At 44.6% G+C, this 13998-nt stretch overlaps 1 protein-coding gene across 5 annotated transcripts in view; it reads left to right on the top strand.

The window, feature by feature from the left end:
* Window positions 1–13998, top strand: part of FAM131A (family with sequence similarity 131 member A) — a 117274-nt gene that overhangs the window by 90212 nt on the left and 13064 nt on the right. The gene's annotated exons all lie outside the window — the stretch shown is intronic.

The raw sequence follows: 13998 nt of genomic DNA, 5'->3' as shown, positions 1-13998 counted from the left end.
AGAAAGAAAGAAAGAAAGAAAGAAAGAAAGAAAGAAAGAAAAAGTGTGACTGTCCCGCTAAAAGTGGGACATCTGGTCACACTATGCATACCTGACTGTACCTGTCGGAGCCCATCATTGGGCAGGGGGATGTAACCTCAATGGGGCCTACATAGAAACATAGAAGTCTGACGGCAGAAAAAGACCTCATGGTCCATCTAGTCTGCCCTTATACTATTTTCTGTATTTTATCTTAGGATGGATATATGTTTATCCCAGGCATGTTTAAATTCAGTTACTGTGGATTTATCTACCATGTCTGCTGGAAGTTTGTTCCAAGGATCTACTACTCTTTCAGTAAAATAATATTTTCTCATGCTGCTTTTGATCTTTCCCCCAACTAACTTCAGATTGTGTCCCCTTGTTCTTGTGTTCACTTTCCTATTAAAAACACTTCCCTCCTGGACCTTATTTAACCCTTTAACATATTTAAATGTTTCGATCATGTCCCCCCTTTTCCTTCTGTCCTCCAGACTGTACAGATTGAGTTTATGAAGTCTTTCCTGATACGTTTTATGCTTAAGACCTTCCACCATTCTTGTAGCCCGTCTCTACATATGCTTTGTAAATTGCTCGCCTTAGCTTGACAAAGTTGGCTGATGCCGAGGGAATGAGCTACCGTCAGACAGGACCAAAACGAAGGAGAAACGAATTCCAGGCTGGTGTTTGGAGGTCAAAGTCATGATTGTTTAATTGGATTTTGCCTGGATATTTTATAAATGTTTCCCACTGCTCATTTGCTACTTTAATCAGATCCTAGTAGAAGTAAGTGGAGGGAGGAAGTTCATTAAGACTTAATTAGTTCATTAAGACTGGTTCCCAGCTACGGGTTTGTTTTCTGAGTGGTTCTGATGAATAAGAGGGGAACTTGCTCGCAAGTGGGAATAAATATGCATAGGAAAACTTTACATTAAATCACGGGAAACCGTGGCGCCAAATGCTAGCGTTTCACACAAATGGACCTGTTTACTTCTCTGGGTGGTTGTCTTCTTGCTGGTATCCAAAGTCTTCCATTGCAGCTTAGCTGAAACCTTGGGGCATGTGACTTCATTCACTTACATCAGGAGTGGTGAACTGTGGCTGTTAGGTCCCCAACAATCTGGGTTCTCATTTTACCCACTGTTCTGCCGGGCTTCATGCCACGAGTCCCCAATTAAGTGCAAAGGTAGGAATTCAGACACACACACACTTGAAAAGTCTATAACACTGTTTTTTATCGGAAGTAAAATAGAAGCAAAACACCCTTTTGGTAGTCAAAGGGCTCGCCTTCAAAGCAACAGACTTGAATGCTGTGAAAAACAATAAACAAACACAAAGCAAATAACAAGCAGCTGTGAAGACGTCACAGCCACTCTCCTTCCAATGTTTTCAACTCACACACTTGACTATGGTTTAGTTTAAGAGTCCTGGAATCAAAGCAAAGAGAGTCCTTGGAGAATCCTGAAACGAAAGCACCTCCTTTTTCACCGAACGGATAAAGTTCCACGCTCAGAGGCCAGAACGCTGCCAATTTAACGGCAGCCCCAATTAGTCGAACTACACCCAACCACAGGTGAACTCTCTTATTTCCTGTAGTATTTACACAGTTGCTCTTTTCTAGTCATTGCCATGCATCTGCGTACATCAATGAATGTCTCCCCATCCGAATCCAGTGAGGATAATGATGATGAATTATTTTTATTTTTATTTTTATTAATTGGATTTGTATGCCGCCCCTCTCTGTGGACTCGGGGCAGCTAACAACAGTAATAAAAACAATATGTAGCAATCCAATAATAAAACAACTAAAAACCCTTATTATAAAAACCAGACATACATACAGACATACCATGCATAAACTGTAGAGGCCCAGGGGAAAACAATATCTCAGTTCCCCCATGCCTGACGGCAGAGGTGGGTTTTAAGGAGCTTACAAAAGGCAAGGAGGGTGGGGGCAATTCTGATCTCTGGAGGGAGTTGGTTCCAGAGGGCCGGGGCCGCCACAGAGAAGGCTCTTCCCCTGGGTTCCACCAAACGACATTGTTTAGTTGACGGGACCCGGAGAAGACCCACTCTGTGGGACCTAATCGGTTGCTGGGATTCGTGCGGCAGAAGGCGGTCCCGGAGATAATCTGGTCCGTTGCCATGAAGGACTTTATAGGTCATAACCAACACTTTGAATTGTGACCGGAAACTGATCGGCAACCAATGCAGACTGCGGAGTGTTGGTGTTACATGGGCGTTTTTGGGAAAGCCCATGATTGCTCTCGCAGCTGCATTCTGCACGATCTGAAGTTTCCGAACACTTTTCAAAGGTAGCCCCATGTAGAGAGCGTTACAGTAGTCGAACTTCGAGGTGATGAGCGCATGAGTGACTGTGAGCAGTGACTCCCGGTCCAGATAGGGCCACAACTGGTGCACCAGGCGAACCTGGGAAACGCCCCCCTCACCACAGCTGAAAGATGTTTCTCTAATGTGAGCTGTGGATTGAGAAAGACGCCCAAGTTGCGGACCCTCTCTGAGGGGGTCAATAATTCCCCCCCCTAGGGTAATGGATGGACAGATGGAATTGTCCTTGGGAGGCAAAACCAACAGCCACTCCGTCTTGTCTGGGTTGAGTTTGAGTCTGTTTACTCCCTAATGGGCTGCCTGCCATGACCCCCTCTGAGGATCCCATTTCACATTCACTCTCTGCTTCAGACACTTCGCTGTCCGAAGCAGTCGGCAGTAAAACTGGCCTCTGACACTGGGAGGATTCACCCACATCCACCCCCTACAGTCCTTGGGGCAGGAGCTGGCCCAGAGCCAACCACAACACCCACCACGGAAGAATATTAGGCTGAGTCAATCTTGAGTTGGTCAGGATTGAACTCCTGGCAGTGGGTAGAATTACCCTGTAGTGCTGCATTTTTAACCACTGTGTAACCATGGCAGGCAAGGCAAGGCAAGGCAAAGCATTATACAGTGGTGCCTCTACCTAAGAACGCCTCTACGTATGAGCGGTGGTGATGGGAGGCATTGCCCACTCACCTGGATGTCATCAAAAGTGCTCTACGCATGCGCAAAAGCATTGCATACGTGCAAACACCGCACCCCTCTCTCCCATTCCTTTTTAAATATATATATATATATTTATTATATATTTTTTCTGTTTTAAAAACAATACATAATCATATTTAGAAACATAGAAACATAGAAGTCTGACGGCAGAAAAAGACCTCATGGTCCATCTAGTCTGCCCTTATACTATTTCCTGTATTTTATCTTACAATGGATATATGTTTATCCCAGGCATGTTTAAATTCAGTTACTGTGGATTTTCCAACCACGTCTGCTGGAACTTTGTTCCAAGGATCCACTACTCTTTCAGTAAAATAATATTTTCTCATGTTGCTTTTGATCTTTCCCCCAACTAACTTCAGATTGTGTCCCCTTGTTCTTGTGTTCATTTTCCTATTAAAAACACTTCCCTCCTGGACCTTATTTAACCCTTTAACATATTTAAATGTTTCGATCATGTCCCCCCTTTCCCTTCTGTCCTCCAGACTATACAGATTGAGTTCATTTACAGGTGAATCAGCATCATATATATATCATGTATACATTTTTTATCAACATTGTCTTTTAATTGTTTTTGAACTTCCTGATGTTTTATTTCGGTGTTTGGTTTGAGTTTCTTTTTTTTGTCCATTGATACCATTTTGTCCAGATTTCATAGCAGTCTGAATCTTTTTGATTATTTAATTCCATTGTCAATCTGTCCATCTCTGCGCACTTGTATATTTTCTTGATGATCTCGTTGTCTTCGGGTATTTGTGGGTTTTTCCAATTCTGTGCGAATATAATCTTTGCCGTTGTTGTTATATGCAAGATTAAGTATTTTAAATTTTTAGAATAAGACCCAATAGAAAAAACTCTGGTGTGTATTCTATTTTTATGTTTGTTATTTGACACAACCAATTGTTTACTTTTTTCCAATATTTTTTTGTCTCTGGACATGACCACCATAGATGAAAGAAGGCGCCTTGTGTCTTATTACATTTCCAGTATATTGGGCTGTAATTTTTTGTGCATTCTTTATTTTATTTTATTTTATTTCTTTATTTTGTCCAATACAAATTGAAAGTTAAAGAGAATAAAAACGTGTAGTAGTAAATATCAGGGAAGGGATAGAAGAAGAGATATGAGAATAGAATCCATCAATGAAGAGTAGAGGAAGGATGGGAGAAAAGATATATAAAATATAGGAGAGACAATTGGACAGGGGACGGAAGGCACACTAGTGCACTTATGCTCGCCCCTTACTGACCTCTAAGGAATCTGGAGAAGTCAACCGTGGAAAGTCTAAGGGAAAAATGTTGGGGGTTGACACCACGGAGTCTGGTAATGAGTTCCATGCTTCAACAACTCGATTGCTAAAGTCATATTTTTTACAGTCAAGTTTGGAGCGGTTGATATTAAGGTTGAACCTGTTGCGTGCTCTTGTGTTATTGCGGTTGAAGCTGAAGTAGTTGTTGACAGGCAGGACGTTGCAGCATATGATCTTGTGGGCAATACTTAGATCATGTTTAAGGCGTCGTAGTTCTAAGCTTTCTAGACCCAGGATTGTAAGTCTAGTTTCGTAGGGTATTCTGTTGCGAGTGGTGGAGTGAAGGGCTCTTCTGGTGAAGTATCGTTGGACCTTTTCTAGGGTGTTGATGTCTGAAATTCGGTGTGGGTTCCAGACAGGTGAGCTGTATTCGAGGATGGGTCTGGCGAACATTTTGTAAGCTCTGGTGAGTAGTGTGAGATTGCCGGAGCAGAAGCTTCGTAGGATCAGGTTGACAATTCTAGAAGCCCATTCTCTCCCATTCCTGAACCGGTAGCAAAGTTAAATAATCTCATTTGTGCTGTGGTGTTCACACACTTCCTTTCCCATCCGTTCAAAATCTTGCTTCCCAAGAATCGAGGCTGTTGGACATTATTTTTAAGCATCTCTTTCGAAGCCACCGCTTGGCAAGCCCGACCCACAACAGTTCAAATGATATTTTTCTCTCTAAAAAAACCAACAACAACAAAAAAAATCCCAATGCAAAACATCCACCAAGCTTTGGACATCGGGCAAAGCTGCCAATTTCACCTCCGAGTGAAATGTTCATTGCGGTTGGCTGGTCTGCTTTGGGCAACGTTTGAACGATTGGCACCCAGAGAGACAGAACAATGTCACCGTGTGCCTGGAGGGATGTTTCCTCTCTTCAATCACCAAGGGTTTTTGTTTAAAATAGTTTGGTTCCTTTGAATTGTGTGTGTGTGTGTGTGTGTGTGAAGGGACTTGGGGGGGGTGTCTTATATTTGCGACCAGCTCTGGCACTCTTCCTCTCTCTCTCTCTCTTTCTCTTTCTCTCTCTCTGTCTCTCCCTCTTTCTCTCTCTCTTGCTTTGTCTCTGCCTCTCTTTCTCCCTCTCTCTGTCTCTCTCTCTGTCTCTCTCTTTCTCTCTTGTTCTCTGTGTCGCTCTCTGTCTCTCCCCCACTCTCTTTCTCTCTCTCTCACTCTCTTTCTCTCTGTCTCTCCCTCTTTCTCTCTCTCTCTCTTTCTTTGTCTCTGCCTCTCTTTCTCCCTCTCTCTGTCTCTCCCCCCTCTCTTTCTCTCTCTCTCACACTGTTTCTCTCTGTCTCTCCCTCTTTCTCTCTCTGTCTCTCTCTCTCTCTTTCTTTCTCTCTGTCTCTCCCTCTCTTTCTTTCTTTCTTTCTTTCTTTCTTTCTTTCTTTCTTTCTTAGAAACATAGAAACATAGAAGATTGACAGCAGAAAAAGACCTCATGATCCATCTAGTCTGCCCTTATACTATTTCCTGTATTTTATCTTAGGATGGATCTATATTTATCCCAGGCATGTTTAAATTCAGTTCCTGTGGATTTACCAACCATGTCTACTGGAAGTTTGTTCCAAGCATCTACTACTCTTTCAGTAAAATAATATTTTCTCATGATGCTTCTGATCTTTCCCCCAACTAACCCCAGATTGTGCCCCCTTGTTCTTGTGTTCACTTTCCTACATAAGTGCACTGGTGTGCCTTTCGTCCCCTGTCCAATTGTCTTTCCTTTCTTTCACCTGTCTTATATATTCTCTTCCTTTCATATATCCTCTCCTCTAAGTTCACTTTCACCCTATTTTATATTATCACATGTCTATTTTCTTCCTATGTATTTATGTATTGGACAAATGAATAAAATAAATAAATAAATAAATAAATAAATAAACCTTATTTAACCCTTTAACATATTTAAATGTTTTGATCATGTCCCCCCTTTTCTTTCTGTCCTCCAGACTATACAGATTGAGTTCATTCAGTCTTTCCTGATAGGTTTTATGCTTAAGACCTTCCACCATTCTTGTAGCCCGTCTTTGGACCCGTTCAATTTTGTCAATATCTTTTTGTAGGTGAGGTCTCCAGAACTGGACACAGTACTCCAAATGTGGTCTCACCAGTGCTCTATATATTTCTTTCTCTCTCTTTCTCTCTCTCTCTCTCTCTGCAATCTGAACTTGATATGAACTTGATTTATATTATTACATATCTATTCTCTTCAATGTGTGTTATGTTCTAATATTTGAGAGGCTGCACAAAGAAGAAAGGGTCAAGCTATTCTCCAAAGCACCTGAAAGTCAGGACAAGAAGCAATAGAAGGAAAGGAAGCAAGGAGAGATCCAACTTAGAAATAAGGAGAACTTTCTTGACAGGACAATTAATCAGTGGAATGACTTCCCTCTAGAAGTTGTAGGTGCTCCTTCACTGGACGTTTCTAAGAAGAGATTAGTCAGAGCATTTAGACTTATATACTGCCTCATAGTGCTTTGACAACCCTCTCTAAGCGGTTTACAGAATCAGCACAATGCCCCAACAATCTGGGTCCTCATTTGACCCACCTCGGAAGGACGGAAGGCTGAGTCAACCTTGAGCCGGTGGTGAGATTTGAACTGCTGAACTACAGCTATCAGTTAGATCAGAGGTCCCCAACCGCCGGTCCGCGGACCAGGACCGGGCCGTTGGGGGGTTTTCAGCCGGTCCGCGGCGGCGCTGCCCTCCCGGCAGAGAACATTATGCAGGACGGGGTGGGGCGTCGGGCGGTGACGCAGCCCTCCACACTTCTCCACAGGGCGGGGAGAATCAGGAGGCTCCTTTGGCGGCTGGGGGCTGCCTGGCTTTGTGATTTTGGATGGGGGGGGAGTTAGGAAGGTCCTACTTCTCTCCCCCCAGCCAAAAATTCAAAGCCTATCTGCTGGATACGGGCGATGAGTGGGACAGAGCGGCGCGGAAGCCTCTTGCAGCAGCTGCCACAGCCACCGGCTTCGGCGCCGTTCGTCCCGCCCATCGCCCGTATCCAGCAGAAGCTGCTGCCCGAGTGCTCTTGGCCGGCGGGATTCAAAGTGCTGGGGTGGGGGTGTCCTGACAGCCCCCCCACCCCAGTGCTTCGCCTCCCGCTGGGACACCCCCCCACCCCAGCACTTTAAATCCCGCCGGCCAAGAGCACTCGGGCAGCAGCTTCTGCTGGATACGGGCGATGGGCGGGACGAACGGTGCCGAAGCCGGTGGCTGTGGCAGCTGCTGCAAGAGGCTTCCGCGCCGCTCTGTCCCACTCATCGCCCGTATCCAGCAGATAGGCTTTGAATTTTTGGCTGGGGGGGGAGAAGTAGGACCTTCCTAACTCCCCCCCCAGCCAAAATCACAAAGCCAGGCAGCCCCCAGCCGCCAAAGGAGCCTCCTGATTCTCCCCGCCCTGTGGAGAAGTGTGGAGGGCTGCGTCACTAAGCTCCACCCCTCCATAACCCCACCCCCATATGACCAAAGCCCCCCCCCCCCACCGGGCCGTGGAAAACTCGTCTAACTTAAAGCCGGTCCCTGGTGCTAAAAAGGTTGGGGACCTCTGAGTTAGATGAAGTAGCCTGCAATGCTGCACTCTAACCACTGGGCCACCCTGGCTCTTGGACAGCACATTGTCCAAAATTGCAAGGGTTTCAAACTGGATTTCTTTCAGTGCCGGATCTATACAGTATTGTAATTCTCTGAGGCTTCCGGGCAGCCTGTTTTTGGCCTCCTCAGCCTTCAACAACATTCTGCCATCCAAAAACTTGACTGTAAAACATATGACTTCAGCAACCGAGTTGTCGAAGCGTGGAACTCATTACCTGACTCAGTAGTGTCAACCCCTAACCCCCAACATTTTTCCCTTAGACTATCCACGATTGACCTCTCCAGGTTCCTTAGAGGTCAGTAAGGGGCGTGCATAAGTGCACCAGTGTGCCTTCCGTCCCTTGTCCAATTGTCTCTCCTTATCTCATTTATCTTTTCTTCCTGTCAAATAAGTTCATCTATACTTTTATATCTTTTCCTCTATTCTTTTCTTTATTTATATTATTACATATCTATTCTCTTCAATGTGTGTTATGTATTGGACAAAATAAATAAATAAAATAAATAAAATAAAATAATAAAATAAAATAAAATAAAATAATAAAATAAATAAAAATAATAAAAAATGGGCCGCGCAGAGACCTTGCAAAGGTGATATCCGGCTGATTTGGACCGTTAGTGGCCATTTTGACCAATTTGGAGAACCAGCAAATACCATCAGGGTTGAAATTCAAAATTTTCCCCTACCAGATCTGTGGGCATGGCTTGGGTGGCGGTGGCAGGGGAAGGACACTGCAAAATCTCCATTCCCTCCCCACTCTGTGTGAGTGGTCCACAGCCCACTCAGCTGGTCATGGATTTTGAAGCCAGTGTTCTTGTCACCCGAGTCTCCCCACCTTTTCTGGCCCTGTTTCCTCCCAGGAAATTCCTAGAGAGGCCCCACGGAGGCTTCTCCACACCTTTTCTGGCCCTGTTTCCTCCCAGGAGATTCTTAGAGAGGCCCCACGGAGGCTTCTCCACACCTTTTCCGGCCCTGTTTCCTCCCAGGAGATTCCTAGAGAGACCCCACAGAGGCTTCTCTCTGCCTTTTCCAGCCCTGTTTCCTCCCAGGAGATTCCTAAAGAGGCCCCACAGAGGCTTCTCCCTGCCTTTTCCATTTACAGCTTCGGAGGCTCGGTTTTGTAAGTGGAAAATGGTTCTTGAGAAGAGGCAAAAAAATCTCGAACACCCGGTTCTTTTCTAGATAAGTTCGTAAGTAGAGGTGTCTGTAGGTAGAGGTACCACTGCATATATCTGGACAATTATGTGAATCCCAACCCTGCTACGGAGCCCGTTTTGGCCAGCAGAGGCACTGTGGACCAATCCTTTGATATTTTCAGGCTGGCCCTGCTGGCTGGATTTAAGCACCTCGCGGACCAAATCCGGCCAACGCCCCTTGATTTTGACATCTCTGGTATAGGATCTCCTGCTCGAGCACGGGGTTGGACTAGAAGACCTCCAAGGTCCCTTCCAGCTCTATTATTCTGTTATTCTGAAGAGGCTGCCTTGTCCTTATGTAGCCTAGCTTCACCAAAGCCAGCATCTGAGTCACTCCGAAACTCAGGGGAAAAAGCCAGAGAAGATTTTAACTCTCTCCTCTCCTGACCTTCTTAAGCTCCCGTGAGGCAGGGGAGATACGGTGCCTCAGCTGAATCCAAAGCCTTGGTCCTGGCAGGGCCCGTGCAATTGATTTTGAGGGAGAAGAAATTCCGCTTTGTAAAGCAAAGAGTTACCAGGGGTTATGGCCGTCGCCCAAGCTGCGCTGTTGGCTTTAATGGCTGAACTCTTCACATTTTGACAGCTTGTCAGCTGAGGGGAGGAGAGGACAGGCAGGAATAGCCATTCCACGGGATAAATAAGGACAGGATGGAGAAGGCAGCTGCAACCCCTGGCCCAGGCTTTGCGACAGTAGACCAGTGTTTCTCAACCTCAGTAACTTTAAGCTGTGTGGACTTCAACTCTCAGAATTCCCCAGCCAGCCATTCTGGGGAATTCTGGGAGTTGAAGTCCACATGAGGTTGAGAAACACTGGGGTAGACCATCCCTGGCTGGGGGGGGGGGGGAAGGTGGGAAAATCCACCTGCCTTTCTTATTTGTCTGCAGTTCTACCTCGTAAAGACATGGTTAAACCGTGCTCTTTTATTTATAGGATTTTTATCCTGCTTTTATTTTTGTTTGTAAATAACTGAAGGCCGTAAACACACCTAATACCCCTGTTTTCCTCTTTTTTCCCCTCGCACAGCTATCACTCTGTTGGGTTGAGCTAAAGGTGTGTGATTGGCCCAAAGTCATCCTGCCAGTCTTCACGCCTAAGGTGGGATTAGAACTCACCATCTCCTGGTGATTGGTCAAAACTCACCCAGCCAGGCGGGACTAAAACTCACCAGCTCCTGGTGATAGGTCTAACGCAGTGTTTCCCAACCTTGGCAACTTGAAGTTATCTGGACTTCAACTCCCAGAATTCCCCAGCCAGCATTCGCTGGCTGGGGAATTCTGGGAGTTGAAGTCCAGATATCTTCAAGTTGCCAAGGTTGGGAAACACTGGTCTAAAGTCACCCAAACTGGTCTTTGTGCCTAAGGCATAATTATGGACGGCCAAACTTTTTACTGCCACACTGTAGGCGTGGCTTATTTGGTAGGTGTAGCTTGACTGTCATGTGACTGGGTAGGAGTGGCTTGCTGGTCATGTGACCAGGTGGGAGTGGCTTGACAATCATGTGACAGGGATGGCTTAAAAGTCACGTGAGTGGCTTACCGACCAAGATAAGTTTTCAAATAGGTGCTTGGACTCTTTTTCAGTTGATGCAGTCACATTGTTTGAACAGCCACAAAAAGGACAAATGATAGACAGCATATATTTATATTATATTTTATTAGATTTGTATGCCGCCCCTCTGCGAAGACTCGGGACGGCTCACAACAACAATAATAACAGTATTACAAATCTAATATTTAAAAAGCATCTAAAAACAGATCATTTAAAAACCATACAACACAAACATACCATACATAAAACTATACAAGTCTGGGAGTGATGTCTCAATTCCCCCAAGCCTGGCAATACAGGTGGGTCTTAAGCAATTTACGAAAGACAAAGAGGGTGTGGGCAGTTCTGATCTCTGGGGGGAGTTGATTCCAGAGGGCCGGGGCCGCCAAAGAGAAGGCTCTTTTCCTGAGGCCCGCCAGACGACATTGTTTAGTTGACGGGACCCAGAGAAGGCCAGCTCTGTGGGACCTTATCGGCTGCTGGGATTCGTGCGGTAGAAGACGTTTCCAGAGGTATTCAGGATTGGTTGAGGAGCACAGGAACATTTTAAGGTTTTGTACTGAACCCACAAGGTTCGGTATGATTAGAGAATCAGTATGATCAGTATGATAAGAGGAAGGTAGGAAGGTAGGTAGGCAGGAAGGAAGGAAGGAAGGAAGGAAAGAAAGAAGGAAGGAAGGAAAGAAAGAAAGAAAGAAAGAACAAAGGAAAGAACGAAGGAAAGAAAGAAAAAAAGAAAGAATGAAGGAAAGAATGAAGGAAAGAAAGAAAGAAGGAAGGAAAGAAGGAAGGAAAGAAAGAAAGAAGGAAAGAAAGAAGGAAAGAACAAAGGAAAGAAAGAAAGAAAGAAAGAAAGAACAAAGGAAAGAAAGAAGGAAGGAAGGAAAGAAAGAAAGAACAAAGGAAAGAATGAAGGAAAGAAAGAAAGAACAAAGGAAAGAACAAAGGAAAGAAAGAAAGAAAGAAAGACTAGGGAAACACCATTGGCTGTTGCAAACTTTCAACCATCTTCATGCCCCCAAGTTTTGAAGAACTGCTCCCAGTGAAATATTTCCACTTGTGTAATAGCCTTTTCCCCCAAGTCAGCTCAAGCCAAGGTCCTTCCTGACAAACTCCGATCATGCTGGTATTGCGGGCAAACTGTCCAATGACGTGCCATCGGACAATACGGATTTATTTATTTTCAAGCTGTTCTGAGTCAGCTACTCTACCTGGAGTCCCGAGGTTGGGCAAACCTTGCCAAATGCAGGAGATTGGTTGCCTTTTATACTTTATTTTGTGCTTCCCCGTCTCTCTCTTCTACTCCACCTTTTCCTTCCCAGCCTGTCGAGTAGCAAATGAAGATTGATGCGTCCAGCCGATTCCCCAGTTACTCCCTTAATTAGAGGAGGTTAGTTTTTCAACTTGGTTGTCCTTCACTTAGCTGGTGGAGGTTTGGGGGGGGCCGGCGGGGAGAGAGGAACAATTATTTTATTTATTTATTCATTTGTGCAATACACAAATACATAGGAAGAAAAATAGACATGTAGTAATATATACAGTGATACCTCATCTTACAAACTTAATTGGTTCCGGGATGAGGTTCTTAAGGTGAAAAGTTTGTAAGATGAAACAGTGTTTCCCATAGGAATCAATGGAAAAGCGATTAATGCGTGCAAGCCCAAAATTCACCCCTTTTGCCAGCCGAAGCGCCCATTTCTGTGCTGCTGGGATTCCCCTGAGGCTCCCCTCCATGGGAAACCCCACCTCCAGACTTCCGTTGCCAGCGAAGCGCCTGTTTTGCGCTGCTGGGATTCCCCTGCAGCATCACAAAAACACGGAAGTCCAGAGGTGGGGTTTCCCATGGAGGGGAGCCTCAGGGGAATCCCAGCAGCGCAAAAACGGGTGCTTCGCTGGCAATGGAAGTCCGGAGGCGGGGCATCCCAGCAGCAGCGGTGGGTTTGTAAGGTGAAAATAGTTTGTAATAAGAGGCAAAAAAATCTTAAACCCCGGGTTTGTATCTCGAAAAGTTTGTATGACGAGGCGTTTTTAAGACGAGGTATCACTGTATAAGGGTAAAAGTGAACTTAGAGGAGAGGATATATGAAAGAAAGAAAATATATATGATAAGTGAGAGAAAGCAAAGACAATTGGACAGGGGACGAAAGGTACACCAGTGCACTTATGTACGCCCTTTACTGGCCTCTTAGGAACCTTGAGGATCATGTGACAGATGGGTGACTTAAAGGTCATGTGACTCCCTCCAGGGCTGGAGTCTGCAACCCTGGCAATTTTAAGACTTTTTATTTATTTGTTTTGTCAAGCAGGTATTTGTGGTACACAAAGATATAACAATATGTTAAAGGGTTAAATAAGGTCCAGGAGGGAAGTGTTTTTAATAGGAAAGTGAACACAAGAACAAGGGGGCACAGTCTGAGGTTAGTTGGGGGAAAGATCAGAAGCAACGTGAGAAAATATTATTTGACTGAAAGAGTAGTAGATCCTTGGAACAAACTTCCAGCAGACATGGTAGATAAATCCACAGTAACTGAATTTAAACATGCCTGGGATAAACATAGATCCATCCTAAGATAAAATACATAAAATAGTATAAGGGCAGACTAGATGGACCCTGAGGTCTTTTTCTGCCGTCAGACTTCTATGTTTCTATGTTTCTAATATTAATATAAATGATACTAGTAAAAGAGAAACATTAGGACAGGGGACGGAAGGCACTCTGGTGCACTTATGGATGCCCCTTACTGACCTCTTAGGAATTGGGAGAGGTCAACAGTGGATAGTCTAAGGGTAAAGGTTTGGGGTTAGATGATGATACTACAGAGTCAGATAGGTAGTTTTTTTAAATATAAACACACACGACATAAAACAGGTGCTTTGTGATGTGTGCTCACCACCAGACAAACATTCACACCCCACCACCAAATCGGGGGTGTTTCTTGTATAAACCATTTTAACCCAAGAGCAAAGTATCTGTTTACATATTATAAAGTGATTCCAACTTGTTTCTTATAGTTTGGTCTCGGATCCTACTCGCCATATATCGTCTTACCTTGTCCCATCGTCCCATCAGTTGTCTCAAGTCAGTTTCATTAACCAAATTCATCCTTTTATCCATAATCTCAAATTGAATGTGGTCCACTATGTACCTATACCAGTTTCGCATTGTCTATTTTGTCGCATCCTTCCAACCCAAGACTATTAAAGCCTAATCACTTTCTATCGCTGCTTGTTTTATTTCTCTAAATTCTCCCATCGCATTACTTTTAACTAATACAGTAGTCCC

Source organism: Erythrolamprus reginae, chromosome 5 (genome assembly GCF_031021105.1).
Source record: "Erythrolamprus reginae isolate rEryReg1 chromosome 5, rEryReg1.hap1, whole genome shotgun sequence".
Classification (NCBI taxonomy): domain Eukaryota; kingdom Metazoa; phylum Chordata; class Lepidosauria; order Squamata; family Dipsadidae; genus Erythrolamprus; species Erythrolamprus reginae.
The sequence above is the reverse complement of the archived record's forward strand: the minus strand, read 5'-3'. Positions and strand labels throughout refer to the sequence as shown.